A 24,977-nucleotide genomic window follows, 5' to 3' on the forward strand; every position below is an offset into this window, starting at 1 on the left:
GGAGATTTTATTAAGTGCACTGACAGAAAAGATTTTAAACTGTGACTCTACCAATCCATTTAGGTATTACTAGGCTGGCAGGTCCCTGAGGCAAGAAGAAAGGATGATAACTTAAAAAGTCTACAAGACCCTGCACAAAAGGTCATCTGTGACCTCAAAACTGCTAATGCCTCAGTCCCTGTCACCAAGGGCTTAACAACACTTAAACAGTAGCTGGTCATGTGGAAGCTGTAAGAACTTGAAGGTCAATTTTTTCTACCATGAAACACGGGGCCAAGGAGGCTCCACACAGGTGTTGACTTTAGAGGAGCAGCTCGGGGAGGCTGCACAGGAGGGAGCACGGGATGGAAGCAGGCACAAGGATTCCACATGACCTGCAGACTTGAAAGACTCCTTAGCCTGGAATGACATGCTGAGAGTCCACATTTGGACCTGAGTGTTCCACTGGAAGTGAGTAAGGTTAATTCTGGAAAGGGTAGAGAGAGGACCAATAATACAGGTTCTTGAATAGCAGGAGGTCAGTGGAAGCTGGGCTCTGAAGCCCACCTGAAGTCCCAGCTCCGGCCTGAGGGGCAGGAGTTGACGTGGGTCTCACAGCACCTCGAGATCAGTCCACGGTGCTGAGGGCTTTCTTGAGGGAGGCAGCAGTCAATCTTGTCCTCCAGATTGACTTGGAATTCTTTCACGCCCACTGTTCTTCCCATTAGAATCCAAGCATAAGCAAGGCCGCGGAGAAAACCGTCCTCCAGTGCTCATTGTTTCTCCACGATGGTCTCTGTGGAGGCAGGTCTGAGGAAGAGACAGCGTGATCCCAGGGGCCAAGGGTTCAGCCTCGTAGGGGACGTCCTTATAGCTACTTCCATGGCAACCAACTCAAGAAGAGGCTGCACTCAGTTCTCAAACAGGGAAATGTCTAGAAAGCCTTAAGGCAGTGAGTGCAATCAGTGTCTGTTTTGAGTAACGTAGATGTACTCATTTTCTGTTGCAGCTGTCACAAATCACCAAAGCACATAGTGGCTTAAAACAATCCATATTTATTATCCTACAGTTCTGGAGGTCAGAAGTCCAAAGTTCAGTCTCACTGGGTTCAACAGGTGTAGGCAGGGCTGGCTCCATCTGGAGGCTCTGAGAGTGAAATCTATTTCCTTGATATTTTCAGGTTCTGGAAGCCACCTGTCTGCCTTGGCTTGTAGAGCCTTCCTCCATCTTCAAAGCACAGCGTCTTCTCCCCTCTCTCACTCTGACTCTGCTTCCTCTGTTACATCTCATTCTCTCACTTTAACCCCCCTGCCTCTGCCTCTCATAAGAACCCTTATGGTTGCACTGTATCCACCCAAATACTCCAAGGTGACCTCCCTATCTCAAGAGTTTGAACTTTAATCATGCCAGCAACGTCTCTGTTGCCAAGTAAGGTACCATATTCACAATTTCTGGGGATTAGGATGTGGAGATCTTTGGGGGTGTATGGGGGCACTTTCCAGCGTCCACAGGAGGTCGCCTGTGGCTGGACAGCATGAGGCTGCGAATGTACACTTCGCGATTTTGAAGCAAATGTCCTCCTGGAAGTATGATAGTAAAGCTGAAGTGCCCGAGGCCAAAGCCGGTTTGTTACTGTAAAGTGAGGGAATTTAGAAAACAGTTTATTGAAATGTATCTTTTCCTGAATGAAAGGAACCCTGGTGAGGTCACGAACAATCTGGGCACACTGGGCAGAAGGAAGTGCTGGTGCTGTCTGCCAGGCGTCAGCATTCAGTGCTAACTCAACATTGTGTTAGGACAGAGTTGGTGGAGAACAGCATTGCTGTTCTTATTCAGAACTCCTAAATTCTAAGTGTGGGGTGTGGGACAATGAGAGAGAGAGAGGGATGATGATGGCATAAAATGCAGAGCTCTTATAAGGAGAACTAGCGCTTGAGTCTGGGTCTAGAAACCATACTCATCCATCCAGTCAAAACTCATTTCCAGAATCATTCTCTGTGATTTCAAAACAGCTGCCAGCCTCAACCCACAGAGGTCTTGGAAAGGACTTCTCCCAGATAAGGACAAGGGGCAATGATTGTGGCATTCACACCAGAAAAGCCAGTGTGGGAGTTGAAGAACCTTGTCTATTCAGGTAGTTCCCTTTGGGAAGATCAGATCTATGCTTTATACTCAGCCCGATTTGCAGTGATTCTGCCAGTGCCAGATGAGGAGACACATTGCCCAGGAGCCCTTTGAAACCAGGGTAGCTGGCAAGCAAGTGTGCTCAGCAGGCAGCCTATGGCTGGCAGCTCCTTCCAGGCCTGCCACCCCACAAAAAGCCACCGCGCTTAAGGCCACCACCTTCCTGGAACAGCCCCCATGTGGTGACTCAATGACGCAGGGTCTAAGCACATAGCAAGTTTGAACAGAAGTGCAGGTTGGACAGAAGACTTTCTCCAGAGCTCCCCACCAGGTCAGCCAAGGCTTTCTTGGGCCTGAATCATGGTTCGACCTCTCCTTCTGCTTCCTCCCTCTTGCCTTCACAGATTTCAATCCCTAATAAATACCTTGTACCCCAAGCAACACACAGTTTGGTGCTATTTAAATGAAACTCAACAGGTCTTAGAGAAACATGAGTGGGTTCCGTGAGATCTAAAGTTAGGAGCACACATGGACCTGGCATGGTTCCATGGCAAAGAAGGGTATTAGCCTGAAGAAAAATCAAATCTAGACATGAAACACTTGCTCTAAACCAGGGATCCTTGGAAAAAGTGGTTGTGGCAGTGATGCCAAGCTTCTTGGAACCAGCTACCTGGCATGCGGTAAGCTTTGAAGGAAAGTGACTGATTGTCCATGTGGACTAGGAAGCCATAAATTTGGCAACAAAGCATGCGGTCCCATTGCAGAGCTAGCAGGGGTTTTGACAGGCAAAGCCTCTCAGCAGAACAGGCAAGCACTGTCGTTCTTAACAGTGACAACATACAGCCACCAGAAGGAATGGCAGAAGACCAGTAGGATACTCCATTCGTTCTCTGTCTGGCATTTGTGAGAAGGACAGCTCCCTCCCCTCCTTCCTTTCGTGGACTGAGTGATTTCCTTGGAGCTTGGATAATTGAGGAGGGTTTGCCGTTAAGAAAGTGAAACACTACTTTCTATTAATGTGGGCATGAGGATCTTTGGATAAGCAATTAAAAATATAAAAGAGACATGAATGCATTTGCAACCAAAACTGATAGGATGAGTCCTAAAGATGACATTTAGATATTCAAATGGACATCATCACTAATGCATGATACCAAATTAACACTAGTCTTCATTTCGTAAGTGTGGAAGAGAAGTTATTTAATTTTCTTTCAACAGAAGAGGTTCAAAGAATTTGGGTTATGAGTATGGGAGTGGGGAGGTGGGAAGAATGGACGTCTCCAGAAAAGAGAATACTGAAGGAATGCAGTTCTGGTTTCAGGGGCATGATCCCGTGATGCCCTCCTCTCGCCCGTGAGTGTGTCCAGGCAGCAGGTTGACCACACCAGACACAAGTCAGCCTTCTCCCTGCAATGACTACAGGGGCTCAGAGATATACGTGGTCTGCTACTCTTGCTCCCAAGTTCACATTAATTAATCTTACAAAGAAGTTTGTGTGTCATTAGCTTGGGTCACTGTGCACTGAACTCAACAATATCAAAACCACGGTGACAACTTTTAATATTATCCCACTAAGGCAAGGGCTCAAGAAGTGTGTTTTGCCACAAAACAGGGGATTGGGAGTGTTTCAGGGGAGTGCTTGGGGCCATGGAATGAACACAGGAGGTAAGAGTTTCTGCAGGAGAGTCCGGGCCAATGCATGTCATCAGGAGACTGAATCAGACCCAGGCCTAAACTGAAACAGTGAATTGATCACAAATAGTTAAGTAGAAGGCCCAAGCAAAAGGGATTCAGACAACAGGATAGTTGGGAACCCAGCACGGCTTGAAGAAGATAAAATGAGAAAAGGCATAACCTTTCGGCGCTCTGGGGTCGTGGCTAGAGTCCCCACTTTTGTGAGGCAAGTTGCTCTCAACTGTCTGTCCTAATTAGCAGTGTCACATTCAGTTTCGAGATGAGTCACAAGCAATTTCTTGGTAATAATACAGTAGCAAATTTTGCTGATGATTTATTTCTTTTTAAATTAGATTAATGCATTAAGACTTCTCTGGTGGTAACTGAGAGTTAGCCAAATTGAAATTGTTGTGATAAGAAGAGGAACGTGTTGCACATGCTATGTAACTAAAGAGCAGGGATGCAGCTCGGTGGGAACCTAGAACCAGGACCCTGATATCCGCAGGGCATGCCCACTCCCCTTTCCAAGTCTACTTTTCTCTGCCTGTGGGATTCTTTCCTGCTGCAGGACAGGCTCCTCCAGATGGCAGGAGACACAGCTGGAACCAGTTCATGAGCCTCATACCTCACATATAGAACCTCACACTAGAACATCCTGAATCTCTGTTCCAAGTTTCAGTTTGAAAATTTCTAATGTTCAGTAGGTATGTCTTGGGTCCTGACCAACCAACTGTGGCCAACTAAGTTATGTCACATTCCTACTCATCTCACCGCAACAGAAATCCATGCTTCCCAGATAAGCCTGTGTCACCCAGACCAGATAGCCAGATGCCATTGCGGAGTGAACATATCCCATATCACATTCCAGTCACACATTCATGACTCTGGTCCAGTCTTCCACCCCTCTGGATTCTGGTCCAATCTTCAGTGCATCCTGAACTCCTGCCCTCAGTGCTGTTTTGATGCTATTCTCCTAACCTGCCCTTGAAGATGTTACTTCTCCAGTTCCTCTCTCATATGGATGCTGTTTTTCTCTCTCACTTCCCCTACAAACACCTGTGGGTCTGAAACTGTACTCTAGGTTCCCTGTTGCTTCTTGCAAACCACTTCATTTTTATTTAAAATCTCCAAGCCTCTGGAATCAGGCCATTAGACCATGTCCACCCCTGTCCCTCTCTCTTCTCCTCACCCATTGACCTACTGATCATTTCCCCTTGTTCTTTAAAGGTTCCAGTACTTGCTTCATTGTCATTCTCTCTACTTCATGTTCTGTAGCCATGAGGACGATTCATTCAACATCCTGCGGTCTCCGATTATAATTTAGGCTAGTGAGGATGGGAGGGGGTGCAGGGAACAAAAGAGAAGGGAATTAAAGTTTAAAAAAAACGAGGACTCAGCTTGGACTTGAATGATGAATGATTATTCTATAGGCAAAGCAGGAAAGGACATGCCAGGGAAGAAGAACACGATGGACAAACTCACAAGGACTAGACATAGCCGTATCCATTTGAAACACTGTAAGTCACTTTGATTGGCCAAGACATGGCAGAAGTAAAAGTACAAGGGGGTAAGAGCAAACAGTAGAGATTCAAATTTCAGAAGGCTTTCTATGCCCTATTTAATGAGATTCATCTTTTTCTTGTTTTTGCAATAAAGGGCAGTTGAATAGCTTAGCACACGTGCATGTCTTGATGATGGTACTTTGCACATTATATGATAAGTTACTTCTCAAGCTCTCCCCTTTGTCTGTGGCTCCATGAGGGTGGAGACTGACTTATGCATCTTTATTATCTCTTATATCTAACACAGTGCACATGCAGTAGGCACTTAAATGAAATAGACTTTTGTGAGAGGCCTTAAGATCATACTGTTGATAGAATTATTTATAAAGAAAACTGTAACAAAATGTATTTCATTACAAATAATAGTTTATTTTTAAACTGTTTGACCCACTCAACTCACAACCCTGGGAGAAAGATTGTGTGATTTTGAACATTTTTTAAAATCTCCTGTAGAGAACCATGATGCAGCCACCCTGTGCCTGGGAGTTTGTGAACAAGGCTAATGTTTTACATGGCTTTATTGGTTTACAGTTTGCAAGGTCCTTTTCTGGTGCATTATTTTTTTAAATCCTCTCCATCAAGAGAGAGAGGAGAGAGGAGGATCTTATTATCCTTACAATGAAGAGTGTCAGACAGAGGCTTAAGCCACTTGGCCAAGGTCATACAAAAAAATAAGTGGTCGAACCTGAACTTAAACTGGGATCCATGTTCTGAGCACAGTGATCCCTGCCTTCCTGCGCACTGCCTCTAGATGACAGTGAGAACATTTGACATTGAAGAGACTGTAGGTAACAAGTGAGATTGTTATATGCCAGGGCTATAAAAAGAGCCCAAGGTAAAGGCCACTTGTGCTAATAAGTGCGTGAATTGCCTACAAAAACGGGCTGTACTTTTACTTTGTTACTGTTTTGTGCTATTGGTCAGGCCCTTATGTCTAGTCTGAATCTTAGTCTTTTAAGAGAAATCTACAGAAATGTGAAAGGGACTCAGCCTATTATATCTGATCTATGAAAGAATATTATAGGAATGGTTATGTTCACCATCTCCACCGAGGTCATAACCTCACAGGAAATTAACATGTTGCAGCAACGCAAATATAGGCTGGACCGCAGAAAAAACTGACTGACTGTGAGCACTGTGAGATGCAGGGAATGTGTTTTCAAAGCAGGATATGAAATCTCTATCATTACAGATTTTAAGAATAGGAGAAATTCTGCTCAGAGTAAGTCGAAAAGCCTGGATGCTGAAGGATGTATAAAATTAGTTTTGCTTACATCTCATCCAGGGTGAGCTGTGCCATTGGGAACCCTGAGCCTTACCTTGTCCCCATTCTTTTCATTCATCTACCCTTCCCACCTGCATTGTTTGTTTGCTTACTACAAGTTAATTTGTTTTACTCTCATTATTTTTTTTTAAATGTAAAATGCCTTCTAGGTTTCCATTCTTGGAGAAAATCTGCTGTCTGGAAGGTACCACCTTCTGGTGATACCAAGATGAAAACAGAAAACAAGAAGAAATTAAGCCATCTGTCTATTTCCTTTCTTGGTTCCTCACCAAACCCTTAACCATGTTAGAAACACCACACAGCACTTTTCTGAAAGGTATTAGTTATTTTTTATGCTCTTTACCAATTGCTTTATTCTTCCCTCTTCCCCAGGTTTAAGTGATCTTAGATCTTTGTCTTTCTTGTTATTTAAAACATACATGTTTGTGTGTGTATTCTTGTATTTCTTTAATGAGTTCCATCTTACATAATTATACACTGTTGTTTGGGTTATTTCAAAATCATAAATATCCCCTTCTCTTGCATCCATACTACCTTCAGGTGTATAACTCTGAGAGCCCTCTCGTTCTGAATCTATGCTCAGCTGGGACTGGCTTTAACTTATCGGATGTCAGCAAATGTGACGAAGCAGAGGCTTTAGAAGTGTTTGTGCCCTGGGGCTTGTTTCCTCTTTAAATCCTATGAGCACCATGGGAAGCAGCTCAGGATAGCGTGGGGAAGAATGACAGTCCTCATGCAGAGATAAGCAGGAAGAGCCATTCCACCCAAGGCACCCTTTCCTCAACTAGCGCACCAATTGCCAGACATGGACCTGAGTCCAGCCTATACCATCCAAACCATAGCCAGCTCACCTGCTGACCTGTTATGAGAGTCCCACCAGGATGAACCAAAACCAAGTGAGCCTGGATCAACCACCTACTGATACACAGAATTATGAACAAAATACACGGTTGTTTTAAGCTACTGGACTTTTGGATGTTTTATTATATGGCTGTATAGATAACTTATACAGCCTACAAACTCAGAAATGTCAGAATGTGTTTTTAATTTCTTTCCATTTTACTTTGCCTTAGCATTTCCTACCATAAATTTGGTATGTGTTTCCCTTATCTGAGTTTTGTACTCTTATTATGATAAAAATCTTTCTGCATGAATGTCTTATTAGATAGAAAATTACTTTTTATTCAATAAAACTAATACATATTAAATTACACATAAATTTTCTTTATGTATGTAAACTTGAATTTATTTTTTCATTTCCTATCAGTAGATTTTTGGAGTTGTTTCCAATATTAAAATCTATGTATCTATAAAGATTCTTGTATATGACTCCTTAGGCACATATGAGGGAATTACCTAGAAATAGTTATTAACTCATTTAGTATACATTTTCTCAATTTTGCTAGAAACTGCCAATTCTCTAAAATATTTAATATGTAAACTTTTTGGCTTCACCCATCATTTAAGAAATTATTTTCTATACCAACTTTGTAAGATATATACCTACTTGTTCTTTTAATAACTTTATAGTTTTTCATTAAATCCATGTAGAGTTGATTTTTGGATAAGGTTGGGAAGGTATAATACATATGATAAGTTTTTTTGTTTTTTTGTTTTTTGTTTTTTGTTTTTTTTGAGACAGGATTTCACTCTGGCCCAGTCTGGAGTGCAGTGGCATGATCTCTGGTCACTGCAGCCTTGATTTCCTGGGCTCAAGCCATCCTTCTGCCTCAGCCCTCCAAGTAGCTGGGACTACAGATGTGCACCACCATGCCTGGGTAATTTTTTGACTTTTAGTAGAAACAAGCTCTCGCTGTGTTGCCCGGGATGGTCTCAAATTTCTGAACTCAAGCAATCTTCCCGGCTCAGCCTCCCAAAGTGCTGGAGTTACAGACTTGAGCCACTGCGCCTGGTCTAGAAAGGAAATTATTTTTATGCCATTTTTAACCACTTATCTCTTCCACACTGATTTTAAAAAACTATCTCTATTAAATAATAAGGTTCAAAATGTTTGGATCTGTGTCTAGGTCTTCTATTCTGTTGATTTGTTTTGTCTGTTCTTGCACCAATACCATATTTTAAAATCACTATAAATTTACTGTCTTTTTGATAAAGAGGGCTCTCCTCTTCATTTAGATGCTTGAAATACATAGTATACAAAATTGATAAGCTTTACTTCTCTTATGTACCTCACATTCTACCAAAAGGCGACAAAGTAAACAAAAATAAATAAATAAATAACATACGGCATTGTAGGGGAAACAAAAGATTCCTTTTCTCACCCATCATAAGGTTCATGGCTGAGACCCTTATGACAAAAGACTGATTAACAAGAGAGAAGCACATAGTTTATTTAAGTTTTATGTGACACAGGAGCCTTCAGAAATGAAAACCCATGGGAACAGGGAAAACCATTTTTGTGGATAGTCATGCAGAATTATGATTGGAGGACAAAAGGGTAGGATCTAATGATAATAAACCTGGGGGAACTGAGCAAAGTCTGTTCATTCAAATTGGTCTCTATGTTCCTGGGTGACATTTCTGGAACAGCCTACGTCAGCAGAAGGTCAGCTCAGTTTAAGGCCTGCTTCAGGGGAGAAGGGGCAAGGGTGATTCTAATTTCTATGCCCTACTTCTGCAGTTTCCTCAATTCCCTTCAGCTTAAAATACTCAGTATACCAAAGTGCCTGATTTTGGATAGCATGTCCTGAACCCCATCATTATGTTACATAATCATAAATACTATGAGAGAAGTAGAAAGAAGAACTAGTGGGCTTAGGCTACAGAGGGCATGGGCTGTGATTTTAAATGGAATTTTCAGGATAGGCAGGCTAGGTTGAGGAAAGACTTGGAAGACAGGGTTTGCCTTGCAGATATCTGGGGAAGAACACTCCAGGAAGAGGGAAATTCTCAGACAAGATTCAAGGCAGTGGAGAAAGTGAGAAATAAGTGATCCGATTTTGAGTTTTCTGTTGGATTGGGTATGTTTTTTGAACAAAAGCAAACTATTAAAAAGAATTCTAAAACGTTTGGCCTAAACAACTACACAGATAAATCTTCTCTCAACTGGGCAGACAAAGACCAAAGGTAAACAGGTTAAGGGGGAGAAGTTCTAGAGTCCAGCTCTGGAAATGGAAGGCTTGGGATGTCAATTAGACGTCCAAATAAAGATGCTGAGATGGCATTTTGATATTCAATTTAACATTTATAAGAGAAGTCTGACCAGAGATATAAATTTGAGAGTCGCTGGCAAATAGACTGTAATAGTCATAAGACTAGGTGAACAATAGTACTGAGTACTGAGCCCTGGGACACTCCAAGGCTGAGATATTGTAGAGAAGATGAGGAACCAGCAAAGGTGAGAACGAACAGCCAGTTAAGAGGAAAGTTGAGAGATTATGACATTCTAAAAACCAAATGAACAACATATAAAGAGGAGGAAGGGGTGATTCATGGTATTGAATGCTATGGACAGGCCAAGGACAATTTATGTAAGAATTAACCATTGACTGCAATGATGTTGATGTCATCTGAGACCTTGAAGGGATAACCTTAAATAAAATGAGGGGGCCAAAACCCTCTTGGAAAGATTTGAAGAGAAAATGGAAAGAGAAATCTACACAATCTGCACAGTGAATATAAATAACTCTTTATATTTAAGGCTGTAGCTATAATAAGGAGAGAGAGAGTGGGAGAGGAGAAATACACGTTTGTATGCTGATGAAAAAATATCCAATAGACAAAGAAAAAATAGTGATATAGGAGACAAAAAGGAGAATTACAGAAGGAATGGCTTCAAGTAAGTGAGAGAGAATGAGATCTAGCATGCAGCTGGAGAGATGGGTTCAGATATGGCTAATAAGGAATTTCTAATCAAGTCATAGAAATTTCCTTCTGTTCTACTCTGCTAAGAGTTTATTTTAATCATAACTGAGCATTATATTACATTGTATTATTCTCTGACACCTATTTAGATTATCACAGTATTTTTCTTTTTTATTAATGTAGTAAATTATTAGCTTATCTCATGTTAAACATCTTTGCATACGTGGGATAAATACTACTTAGTCTTGATGGATTTTTAATGTACTATTACTTTTAATATTTTAAGAGTATTCCTTCTATGTTTATAAATTAGATCAGCTTATATTTTTATGATTATTGTCTAGTTTTTGGTCAAATATTGTATGACAACTTAATATTATTTGGATAGTTTTGCCTTAAACAAAAATCTATACTCTAAAACAGTTTGTATAAAACAGAAATTATCCCTTTGTTGAGGATCTGGTGAAACCTGAAAAACCATTCAGAATTGATACCTTTCTAGGGAGAAGTTTCTAGACTAATGGTTCAATCTTTTCATGATTATTAGTAAATTTAGATTTTGTACTTCTTTTGGAGTCAGTTTTATTTTACATATATATATAAATATATATATATACACATGTATATATATGCACATATATACACAAACACAATATGCATATGATACAAAATATACATTATTTTAATACATATTATTTTATGAAAAATAATAAGTATCACATTATTTTTAAAATGGTTATAGGAAAGTTGTTGATATTCTTGTCTTAACTCTACCTGAGATTATATCATCCATTTCCATCATCATTCTCTTAGAAAATACATATTTGCATATAATGTTTTATATATTAATTTTATCCCCATTTATGTTTTACTTACATAGACAAAGGCAAGAAGATATAGCTCACAGATGACTGTTCTAATTCCAAGATAACCTATATGCTTGAGTTTAATCTAATAAGATTGTTGAAGACTTAATCAGTGGACATGTATTACAAGGTTTATCAGTAAATATAAGCTTCTTTAACAAATATCAAATGAGTAAATACAATTTCTCATAGCAAACAACAAAAACAAATATTACAGTAATCACAGCCTTGAAACTGAGTTTGATTTTGTAGCATAATATACATCATTTTGTTTAGAATCCCTTAGGATAATTTCTTCTAAATAAACTTGCCAGGAAAGCAATTTTATGACAAAATAGAAGTTAAAAAACAGATTATTTTTTTAAAAAAAGTTTACACCACCTGGCTAAAAAGCACTTATATCTTCAAAACTTCTTGAAATTTCTTATTACTTAACATTGAAACTAGTAGCCTTTGATTTCTTCTAATTTTAACCAAGACTGACTCAAAGTATTTGGGGCTTATAATTGTCAATAGTAGTTCCCCTTTATCTGCTGTTTTGCTTTCTGATGAAACAGGTAATTTGTGAGTTATAAGTTATAAATTGCTTTAATAAAATGCACTGAGTAGTGTGGTGGAATCTCATGCTGCCTGGCTCTGTCATACTGATTCATACCTTAGTCTGGGGTTTCCATGCTGCAGTCTCAACATGCTCATTAGTCTCATAGTAGCCATCTTGGTTATCAGATCAACTGTCGCAGTATTGCAATTTAAATAACTCTTATTTTACTTAATAATGATCCCGAAGCACAGAAGTAGTGATGCTAGCATCATTATAATTGGTAAATTGTATTTTTAGCTACTGTTATTAATCTATTACTGTGCCTAATTTATAAATTAAACTTTACTATACGCATGTATGCAGAGGAAAAAATGTAGTATATGTAGAGTTTCAGACTACTGAGATTTGAGGCATCCAATGGGAGTCCTGAACATGTTCTCTGAGGATAAGGAGGGGACTGCCATGCTTGTATTTCCTTCGCTCCTTTTTTTCTCTTGATGTTTTGCCATAAGTTTTATATTCTGTTGTTATAATTTATAGAATCAGCTTTTGGTTTTCCTGAATATTTCTATAGATCAATTTAGATTTTCTTTTGTATAATTTTTTTTGCTTTGATTTTTATCATTGTCTTCATTAATTTGTGCTTTGATTGTTTTGGTCTAGATTTGTGATTAAATGCACAACTCATTAATGAGTAACTCAAGTTTCAGTTATTTTTTTGTTTTTAAATGTGCATTTAATTTTAAAAAATGTGCACAATTTCCTTTAAATGTGTGCTTTCAAAGCTACAAAGTTGCATTTAAAGCTATAAAATTTCCTCCAACTACTACTTTAGCTGCAACCTGCAATTTGGTTGTATTGAGTTTGTTATTCTTGTCAAGATATTTTATAAACCTATTATGATTATTTCTTTAATTCATGGGTGACTTAGAAGTATGTTTTAAAGGTCCCAAATACATCAGGAGTGTTGGAATTGCATTTTTATTGATAATATTGCATTGTGGTCAAGAAACTCAGTTTGTCTGATTTTTTTTTCCTTAGAATTTGTGATCAATGCACAAATATACACATAAACCTTCATGGTAATTGTAATTGTTGCTGTAACATGAGTCCATCTCTAAAACATGACCTATTCATGCGTGTCTTCTGCCTAGGTCTTTTTCTACTAAGGGTCTTGTATTCGGGTTGTGTGGGGGAAAAGAAGGACAATTTGAAGTTCACTGAGGGAACACGGGGAACACAGGGGTGTGGAGGGTGATTGCAGATCCCAGAATTTTCCTGGACCAATCACTCCAGATCAGGACCGTAGAATGGGAGACAACACACATGGAGCACCTTGGGATTACTGTTTCTGTCCTGGACGTCCCTGTTAGGCACAGGACCCAGGGCTGTCCCCATGCATATTTTAGTCAGAACTGACAACCGCTATTAGGTGACTCCAATATGAAACTGGGACTGAAATGGCTGGATTTGGATAATGTAGCAGGGATCTGGGGCTCCAAACAAGCCCCACGTTTACAGCTCCTTTCTTCTGGTGTCTCCCACCAACAATAGGCACTCACTACATGTATCCAAACCTCTTTTACTCTCCATGAACTCACCCATGTTCTCGTGCAATCACTCTGATACCCCTTCCTCAATTGTTTTCCTTTCCTTTTCCTCCCTCATACTTACTTGAAAAAAATCCCATCCCTGGTATAATCCAAAACTGCATTTTCTGTACCTTCTCCTGAACAGTTGAAAGCTACTGGAGAAATGGACACAATTTGCTGACTGGTCTTCCTTTATATTTATGATCGTAAACCTCAGGGAACTTTCAGCACTACCTAGAACTCTTTCTCTGTTTCTCAAAATGATTTTTAAATTGTGCTAAAATATACATAACATGAAATGCACTGTTTTAAGCCATTTAAGTGTAAAGTTCAGTGGCATTAAATAAATTGACATCATTGTGCAACCATCATCATCACTCATCTCTGAAATATTTTCACTATTTCATACAGAAATTCTGTACTCATTAAATAATAACTCTCCATTTTCCCTCCTACTAGCCCCTGTCAATCACCATTCTACTTTCCGTCTCTATGAATTTGACAATTCTAAGCACCCCATATGAGGTCCCCAATATTGGTCCTTTTTGACTGCCTTATTTCAAATCTCTGGGACACAGCTAAAGCAGCGTTTACTGAGAAACTTATAGCACTAAATGCCCACAAGAGAAAGCAAGAAAGCTCTAAAATTGACACCCTAACATCACAATTAAAAGAACTACAGAAACAAAAGCAGACCAGTTCAAAAGCTAGCAGAAGACAAGAAATAACTAAGATCAGAACAGAACTGAAGGAGACAGAGACACAAAAAACCCTTCAAAAAACTAATAAATCAAGGAGTTGGTTTTTTGAAGAGATCAACAAAATAGATAGACCACTAGCCAGACTAATAAAGAAGAAAAGAGAGAAGGATCAAATAGACACAATAAAAAATGATAAAGGGGATAGCTGATACTGATCCCACAGAAATACAAACTACCATCAGAGAATACTGTAAACAACTCTACACAAATAAACTAGAAAATCTAGAAGTGGATAAATTCCTGGACACATACACTCTCCCAAGACTAAACCAGGAAGAAGTCAAATCTCTGAATAGGCCAGTAACAAGTTCTGAAATTGTGGCATTAATTAATAGCTTACCAAACAAAAAAAAAAAAAAAAAAAAAAGGACCAGAATGAATTCACAGACGAATGCTACCAGAGGTAAAAAGAGGAACTGGTACCATTCCATTCCAAACAATAGAAAAAGAGGGACTCTTCCCTAACTCATTTTATGAGGCCAGCATCATCCTGATACCAAAACCTGGCAAAGACACAACAAAAAAAGAAGATTTCAGGCCAATATCCCTGATGAACATCGATGCAAAAATCCTCAATAAAATACTGGCAAACCGAATCCAGCAGCACATCAAAAAGCTTATCTACTACAAACAAGTCAGCTTCATCCCTGGGATGCAAGGCTGGTTCAACACATGCAAATTGATAAACATAATCCATCACATAAAGAGAACCAATGGCAAAAACCACATGATTATTTCAGTAGATGCAGAAAAGGTCTTCAATAAAATTCAACACCGCTTCATGCTAAAAACTCTCAATAAACTAGGTATTGCTGGAACGTATCTCAAAATAATAAGAGCTATTGATGACAAACCCACAGCCAATACCATACTGAATGGGCAAAAGCTGGAAGCATTCCCTTTGAAAATGGGCTCAAGACAAGGATGCCCTCTCGCACCACTCCTATTCAACATAGTATTGGAAGTTCTGGCCAGTGCAATCAGGCAAGAGAAAGAAATAAAGGGTATTCAAATAGGAAGAGAGGAAGTCATATTATCTCTGTTTGCAGATGACATGATTGTATATTTAGAAAACTCCATCGTCTCAGCCCCAAATCTCCTGAAGCTGATAAGCAACTTCAGCAAAGTCTCAGGATACAAAATCAATGTGCAAAAATCACAAGAATTCCTATACACCAATAATAGACAAACAGAAAGTCAAATTATGAGTGAACTCCCATTCACAATTGCTACAAAGAGAATAAAATACCTAGGGATATAACTTACCAAGTATGTGAAGAACCTCTTTAAGGAGAACTACAAACCATTGCTCAAGGAAATAAGAAAGGACACAAACAAATGGAAAACCATTCCATGCTCATGGATAGGAAGAGTCAATATCATGAAAACGGCCATATTACCAAAGTAATTTATAGATTCATTGCTATCCCTACCAAGCTACCATTGACTTTCTTCACAGAATTAGAAAAAAACTACTTTAAATTTCATATGGAACCAAAAAAGCCCATATAGCCAAGACAATCCTAAGCAAAAAGAACAAAGCTGGAGGCATCATGCTACCTGACTTCAAACTGTACTACAAGGCTACAGTAACCAAAACAGCATGGGTCTGGTACCAAAACAGATATATAGACCAATGGAACAGAACAGAGACCTCAGAAATAACACCACACATCTACAGCCATCTGATCTTTGACAAACCTGACAAAAACAAGCAATGGGGAAAGGATTCCCTATTTAATCCGTGGTGTTGGGAAAACTGACTAGCCATATGCAGAAAACTGAAACTGGACCCCTTCCTTACACCTTATACAAAAATTAACTCAAGATAGATTAAAGACACAAATGTAAGACCTAAAAACCATAAAAACCCTAGAAGAAAACATAGGCAATACCATTTAGGACATAGGCATGGGCAAAGACTTCATGACTAAAACACCAAAAGCAATGGCAGCAAAAGCCAAAATTGACAAATGGGATGCAATTAAACTAAAGAGCTTCTACACAGCAAAAGAAACTATCATCAGAGTGAACACGCAGCCTACAGAATGGAAGAAAATTTTCGCAATCTATCAATCTGACAAAAGGCTAATATCCAGAATCTACAAAGAACTTAAACAAATTTACAAGAAAAAAAAAAACCATCAAAAAGTGGGCAAAAGATATGAACAAACACTTTTCAAAAGGCGACATTTATGCGGCCAAGAAACATATGAGAAAAAGCTCATCATCACTGGTCATAGAGAAATGCAAATCAAAACCACAATGAGATACCATCTCACACCAGTCAGAATGGTGGTCATTAAAAAGTCAGGAAACAACAGATGCTAGAGAGGATGTGGAGAAATAGGAACGTTTTTACACTGTTGGTGGGAGTATAAATTCATTCAACCATTGTGGAAGACAGTGTGGTGATTCCTCAAAGATCTAGAACCAGAAATACCATTTGACCCAACAATCCCATTTCTAGGTATATACCCATTCTACTATAATCTACTAAATCATTCTACTATAAAGACGCATGCACACGTATGTTTATTGCAGCACTATTCACAATAGCAAAGACTTGTAACCAACCAAATGCCCATCAATGATAGACTGGATAAAGAAAATGCGGCACATATACACCATGGTATACTATGCAGCCATAAAAGAGGATGAGTTCATGTCTTTTTCAGGGATGTAAATGAATCTGGAAACCACCATTCTGAGCAAACTAACACAGGAACAGAAAACCAAACACCACATGTTCTCACTCATAAGAGGGAGCTGAACAATGAGAACACATGAACACCGGGAGGGAAACGTCACACACCAGGGCCTGTCATGGGGTGGAGGGCTAGGGAGGGATAGCATTAGGAGAAATTTCTAATGTAAATGATGGGTTGATGGGTGGAGCCAATCACCATGGCACGTGTATACCTATGTAACAAACCTGCACGTTCTGTGTATATATCCCAGAACTTAAAGTATAATAAACATTTTTTTAAGTGAAAAGAAAAAAAATTGAAATGCTTTTTATGCATCAATTGAAATAATATAATTTTTTCCATTTTCTATTAGTGTGATGTACTTGAATGATTTCTGTATATTGAATCAAGAAATACATACTTGTATGTAATGTAATATAAATTTTCTTTCTATGAGAACTATGTTCTCTTTATGTGGTAAATATATTTCTTATACAAAAATATAAGAATATACATTTCTTTTATATATTCTGGAATTCTGGAAGAAATCCAGACTGCAAAGACTACAATGAATATGCACCACTTCAATGCTCAGACACTGATGAGCATCCTCAAGCATCAGGGTAATCCAGGAAAACATGATCTCACCAAACGAAATAAATGAGGCACCAGGGAGCAATCCTGGAGAGACAGAGATATGTGATCTTTCAGATAGAGAATTCAAAATAGCTGTTTTGAAGAAGCTCAGTGAAATGTAAGATAACATAGAGAAGGAATTCAGAATAAATCAGATAAATTTAACAAAAATATTAAAATAATTAAAAAGAACAGAGCAGAAATTCTGAAGTTAAAAAATGCAATTGACTTACTGAAGAATGCATCAGATTCTTTCACCAGCAAAACTGATGAAGCAGAAAAATGAATTAATGAGTTCAAAGACAGGCTACTTGAGAAATACAGTCGGGGAAGACAAAGGAAAAAAGAATAAAAAAGAATAATGCACACTTACAAGATCTAGAAAATAGCTTCAAAAGCTATTTTCCTTAAAGAGGTGGTAGAGAGGGAGTTAGGGACAGAAAGTTTACTCAGACGGATAATAGTGGAAACTTCACAAACCTAGAGAGAGATACTCATAATCAAGTGTAAGGAGGTCATAAAACACCAGACAGACTTAACCTAAATAAAATGAACTCAAGACACTTAATAATCAAACTACCAAAGGTCAAAGATAAAGAAAGGATCCTAAAAGGAGCAAGAGAAAGAAAAATAACATGCAATGGAGCTCTAATACATTCTGCAACAGACTTTGCATTGGAAACTCCACAGGCCAGGAGAGAGTGGTGTGAAATATTTAAAGTGCTAAAGGAAAGAAAAACTTTTCTCCTAGGATAGTATATCCAGTGAAAATATCCTTCAACATGAAGGAGAAATAGTTTCCCAAACAAAAGCTGAGGGATTTCATCAACACTAGACCTTCCCTACAAGAAATGTTAAAGAGAGTTCTTCAATCTGAAAGCAAAGGTCATTAATGAGCTATGAGAAATCATCCAAAGGTGCAAAACTCACTGATAATAGCAAGTACGTAGAAAAGCACAGAATATTATAACATGATAATTGTGGTATGCAAAATACTCATAGCTTGAGTTGAAAGACTAAAAGATGAACCAATCAAAAATGAAAACTACAATAACTTTTCAAAACAGACTGTACAATAAGGTATAAATAGAAACAACAGAAAGTTGAAAAGCAGGGAGATGAAGTTAAAGCATGGAGTTTTTATTAGTTTTCTCTTTCCTTGTTGGTTTGTTAGATGGTACAATTAGCATTGTTATCAGTTTAAAATAATGTGTTATAAAGTGTTGTGATGGTTAATAATGAGTGTCAATTTGATTAGGTTGAAAGATACAAAGTATTGATCCTGGGTGTGTCTGTGAGGGTGCTGCCAAAGTAGGTTTACATTTGAGTCAGTGGGCTGGAAAAGGCACAGCACACCTTAATCTGAGTGGGCACAATCTAATCAGCTGCCAGTGTGGCTGGAATATAAGCAGGCAGGAAAATGTGAAAGAAGAGACTGGCCTAGCCTCCCAGCCTACATCTTTCTCCCGTGCTGGATGCTTCCTGTCCTTGAACATCAGACTCCAATTTCTTCAGTTTTGGAACTCACACTGGCTCTTCTTGCTCCTAAGCCTGCTCATGGCCTATTGTGGGACCTTTGGATTATGTCAGTTGATACTTAATAAACTCCCCTTTCTATATATATTCTGTTAGTTCTATCCCTCTAAAGAACCCTGACTAATGCAGATTTTGGTACCAGGAGTGGTTCCAGAGGAACAGAATATTAAGGATGGAGTTCATTCATTAATTTTGGGGTTTCTGAAGTTGGCTGCTTAATATGACTAGGCCCCCAAATGCTAAGGACTCTACTTCTGATAGTATGGAGAACAATGATAGTCCTTGGCATGAACTGTTTAGAGAGATATGCAAAATAAATGCATTTGACACTCTAGATTCATCGCTCATGAGAGGCAAGGAGTTTAGTGACTCTACACATAATACCTTTGACCATATATGGAGAACCACAGAACATAATGAAGCTGGTTGGTTGCTCCTAATTTGAGTGGACAAAGTGATGAAAAAAAAAATGATAAACTCAGGGATTGTATCTCCTGGGTTCAGAAGCAGATACTAAGCCTCAAATCTGCTAAGATTGCCTTGAGTGAGAGTCTTCTCTCCTATAGAGAAACAGCTGACTTTGTGGGAAAACTGACACAAGCTTTTATCATGCAAGTGGCTGACCTGCAACAAGACGTGCATGCACAGCCTCGCCAGGTGTCTACTGTTAAAGTGAAGGCATTGATTGGAAAAGAATGGGACCCTGCAACTTGGAAAGAGGATGTGTGGGTGGGTCCTGATGAAGGTGGGGACACTTAATTTGTAAATTCTGATGAAGTTTTTTTGCCAGAAGAAACAGCTTCCGCATCCCCCGTAGTGGTAAAATCGCTTCCCGGCCCATGCTGCCATCAGCCTTTCCACCTTTGTCTGAGGAGATAAACCCTGCACTGCCTGAGACAACAGTAATGGCCTCTCCTGAGACAGTTCCCAGACAAGGTAATGTTGATTCTCCTCCGGAGCCACTCCCAACACCCCTGTTTGCTTCTAGACCTGTAACTATGCTAAAGTCTTGGCAGGACCCTAGAGGTGAGGTTGAGAGTGTGACCCATGAGAAAGTGTCCCACACTTGAATAGAGCTGCTTGAGTTTTCTAATTTATATAAGCAGAAATCTGGAGAACAGGTATGGGATGGATATTAAGGGCATAGGATAATGGTGGAAGGAACATATATTTGAATCAGACGGAATTTATTTATTTAAGCCCACTAAGTAGAAACTCTGCATTTAATGTTGCAGATCAGGGAGTTAAAAAAGATTCAAATAGTTTATTTGCTTGGTTAGCTGAAATATGGATTAAAAGATGGCCCACTGTGAGTGAGCTGGAAATGCCTGAACTCCCTTGGTTTAATGTAGAGGAAGGGATCCAAAGGTTTAGGGAGACTGGGATGATGGAGTGGGTTAGTCACTTCAGAGCTCCTCATCTCAGCTAGAAGGGTCCAGAAGATATATCCTTGACCAATGTTTTGCAAAATAGATTTTTAAGGCCACACCCGCATCTTTGAAGAGTCCTGTAATTGCTCTTCTCTGTACATCAGGTCTAACAGTGGGAACTACAGTCACTCAACTACAAAATTTAAATACAATGGTAAAAATTGGATCCTGAGGTGGCAGGGGCCAAGTGGCCACACTAAACCATCAAAGACAAAGTGGGCGTAGCTACTGTAATGGACAGCAGAGGCAAAGCAGCAATCAGAATAGTCAGACTCATGTAGAGCTCTGGCATTGGCTAATTAATCATGGTGTTCCTAGAAGTGAAATTGATAGGAAGTCTAGGACATTCCTATTTATTTATATAAGCAGAAAACTTGTAGGTTGAATGGATAAAAATACCTAATTTGAATTATAAAAACAAAATCACGGCCACTCAATTTCCAGACTTGAACAAGTTTACAGACCCAGAGCCCTTGAATGAAAGGGAGGCCGTGTCCCCTTGAGGAAGGACCCCACTACATTACTGACAATTTATGCAGTGACTCTTTCTCCCATTCTTCTCCAAGGAGACCTCCAGCCTTTTACCAGGGTAACTGCATTGGGGAAAGGGAAATGATTGACATTTCAGTGACTACTGGACACTGGCTCTGAGCTGATGTTGATTCCAGGGGACCCAAAACATTACTGTGGTCCTCCAGTTAAAGTAGGAGCTTATGGAGGTCAGGTAATTAATAGAGTTTTAGCTCATGTCCAACTTTCAGTGGGTCACCAGACTCATCCTGTGGTCATTTCCCCAGTGCCAGAATGCATAATTGGCACAGACATACTTAGCAGCAGGCAGAACCCCCACATTGGCTCCCTGACTGGTCGGGTGAGGGCTATTATGGTGGGAAAGGCCAAATGGAAGCTATTAAAGCTGCCTCTACATAGAAAAATAGTAAATCAAAAACAATATTGCATTCCAGGAGGGACTGTGGACATTAGTGCCACCATCAACGACTTGAAAGACGCAGGAGTGGAGATCTAACCATCACATCCCCGTTCAGCTCTCCCATTTGGCCTGTGCAGGAGACAGATGGATCTTGGAGAATGACCACAGATTATCATAAGCTTAACCAAGTGGTGACTCCAATTGCAGGTGCTGTACCAGATGTGGTTTCATTGCTTGAGCTAAGTAACACATCACCTGGTAGCTGGTATGCAGCCATTGACTTGGCAAATGCTTTTTTCTCCATTCCTGTTTATAAGGCCCACTTGAAGCATTTGCCTTCAGCAGGCAAGGCCAGCAATATACCTTTACTGTCCTACCTGAGGGGTATAACAACTCTCCAACTTTGTATCATAATGTTATTCAAAGAGAACTTGATCGCTTTTTGCTTTTGTAAGATATCATGCTGGTCCACTACATTGATGACATTATGCTGATCAGATCCAGTGAGCAAGAAGTGACAGTCACACTGGACTTATTGGTGAGATATCTGCATACTGGAGGATAGGAAATAAATCCGAATGAAATTCAGTGACCTTCTAGCTCAGTAAAATTTATACAGCTCCAGTGGGGTGGGGACTATTGAGATATTCCTTCTAAAGGTGGAGGATAACTTGCTGCATTTGGCCCATCCTACAACCAAGAAATAGGCACAATGCCTAGTAGGCCTATTTGGATTTTTGAGGCAACACATTCTTAATTTGGGTGTGTTACTCTGGCCCATTTATCAAGTGACCAGAAAAACTGCCAGTTTGAATGGGGTCCAGAATAGGAGAAGGCTCTGCAACAGGTCCAGGCTGCTGTGTAAGCCGCTCTGCCAATTGGGTCATAGGACGCAACAGATCCAATGGAGCTTAAGGTGTCAGTGGCAGATAGGGATGCTGTTTGGAGCCTTTGGCAGGCCCCCATGGGTGAATCACAGCGAAGGCCTCTAGGATTCTGGAGCAAAGTCCTGCCATCTTCTGCAGATAACTACTCTCCTTTTGAGAGGCAACTCTTGGCCTGTTACGGAGCTTTGGTGGAACCTGAACGTTTGACTGTGGGTCATCAAGTCACCATGAGACCTGAACGGCCTATCATGAACTGGATGCTTTCTGAGTCATCTAGCCATAAAGTGTGTTGTGCACAGGGGCAGCATTCCGTCATCAAATGGAAGTGGTATATACGTGATTGGGCTCGATCGGGTCCTGAAGGCACAAGTAAATTACAGGAAGAAGTGGCTCAAATGCCCATAGGCTCCACTCCTGCCACCCTGCCTTCTCTCCCCCAGCCTGCACCAATGGCCTCATGAGGAGCTCCCTATAATCAATTGACAGACTAGGGCCTGGTACAAAGATAGTTCAGCACAATATCCATGCAGCACCCAAAAGTAGACAGCTGTAGCACTACAGCCCCTTTCTAGGACATCTCTGAAGGACAGCAGTGAAGGGAAATCTTCCCAGTGAGCAGAACTTTGAGTAGTGCACCTGGTTGTGTACTTTGCATGGAAGGAGAAATGGCCAGTTGTGTGAATATATACTAATTCATGGACTGTAGCCAATGGTTTGACTGGATGCTTGGGGACTTAGAAGAAGCATGATTGAAAAATCGATGACAAAGAAATTTGGGGAAAAGGTATGCGGAAGGACCTCTCTGAGTGGTCAAAAACTGAAGATATTTGTATCCCATGTGAGTGCTCACCAGTGGGTGGCCTCAGCAGAGGAGGATTTTAATAATCAAGAGGATAGGATGACTCATTCTGTGGACCCCACTCAGCCTCTTTCCTCAGCCACCCATGTCATCTCCCAGTGGGCCCATGAACAAAGTGGCCACGGTAGCAGAGATGGAGGTTACTCATGGGCTAAGCAACATGGACTTCCACTCACCAAGGCTGAGTTGGCTATGGCCACTGCTGAGTGCCCAATTTTCCAGCAGGAGAAACCAACACTAAGCCCTCAATATGGCACCATTCCTCAGGATGATCAGCCAGCTACCTGGTGGCAGGTTGTTTATATGGGACCTCTTCCATCATGGAAAGGGCAGAGGTTTGTTTTCACTGGAATAGACATTCCAGATACAGGTTTGCCTATCCTGCATACAATGCTTCTGCCAAGACTACTATTTGTGGACTCATGGAATGCCTTATCTACCATCACAGTATTCCATACAGCACTGTCTCTGATGAAGGCACTCACTTTATGGCTAAAATGCGGCAGTGGGCTGATGCTTATGGAATTCACTGTTCTTACCAGATTCCTTATCATCCTGAAGCAGCTGGATTGATAGAATGGTGGGATGGCCTTTTGAGGTCACTATTACAACTCCAACTAGATGACAATACTTTGCAGTACTGTGGCAAAGTTCTCCAGAGGGCCATGTGTGTTCTGAATCAGTATTCAATATATGGTACTGTTTCTCCCATAGCCAGGATTCATGGGTCCAGGAATCAAGGGGTGGAAGTGGAAGTGGCACCACTCACCATTACCCCTAATGATTCAATAGCAAAATTTTTGCTTCCTGTTCCCATGACATTATGTTCTGCTGGCCTAGAGGTCTTGGTTCCAAAGGGAGAAATGTTGCCACCAGGAGACACAACAATGATTCTATTAAACTGGAAGTTCAGATTGCCACCTGGACACTTTGGGCTCTTCCTACCTTTGGGTCAACAGGATAAGAAGAGAGTCACAGTGTTGGCTGGGGTGACTGACCTGGACTTTCAAGATGAAATCAGTCTATTACTCCACAATGGAGGTAAGGAAGAGTATGCATGGAATACAGGAGACCCATTAGGGTGTCTCTTAGCATTACCATGCCCTATGATTAAGGTCAATGGGAAACTAAAACAGCCCAATGCAGCCAGGACTACAAATGACCCAGACCCTTCAGGAATGAAGGCTTGGGTCACTCCACCAGGAAATAAACCATGACCTGCTTAGGTGCTTGCTGAAGACAAAGGGAATACAGAATGGGTAGTAGAAGAAGGTATCATCAATACCAGCTATGACCAGGTGACCAGCTGCAGAAATGAGGATTGTAATTGTCATGAGTATTTCCTCCTTCTTTTGTTAAAAACATGGTTGTGCATGTATACACTTGTACTAAGAAAATATCTTCATTTTATTTCCTTTCTTCTTTATCATGTGACATAATACTTATTTCACATCAGCATTTAAGTATTGTTAACTTTATGTAATAGTACTTGCGTTGGGGATTGGTATGTTTCTGGTTGTATGAAAGGTAGTTTTATTATGTTTAGAACTTATTGTTGTCTTTTAAGGTTAGGTATGATCTCAGGAGATATGGGTTCAAGTTGACAAGGGATAGACTTGCGATGATTAATACTGAGTGTCAACTTGATTGGATTGAAGATTATAAAGTATTGCTCCTGGGTGTGTCTGTGAGGGTGTTGCCAAAGGAGATTAACATTTGAGTCAGTGGGCTGGGAAAAGCAGACCCACCCTTAATCTGGGTGGGCACCATCTAATCAGCTGCCAGTGCTGCTAGAATAT

General features: G+C 40.1%; 1 pseudogene; it reads left to right on the forward strand.

Moving 5' to 3' along the window:
* The first annotated feature begins 1,464 nt into the window (after nucleotides 1–1,464).
* LOC141408562 (uncharacterized) lies at nucleotides 1,465–24,505 on the forward strand (annotated as a pseudogene).
* The last annotated feature ends 472 nt before the right edge of the window (nucleotides 24,506–24,977 follow it).

The sequence above is a fragment of the Macaca fascicularis genome, chromosome 14, assembly GCF_037993035.2.
Source record: "Macaca fascicularis isolate 582-1 chromosome 14, T2T-MFA8v1.1".
Taxonomy (NCBI): Eukaryota; Metazoa; Chordata; class Mammalia; order Primates; family Cercopithecidae; genus Macaca; species Macaca fascicularis.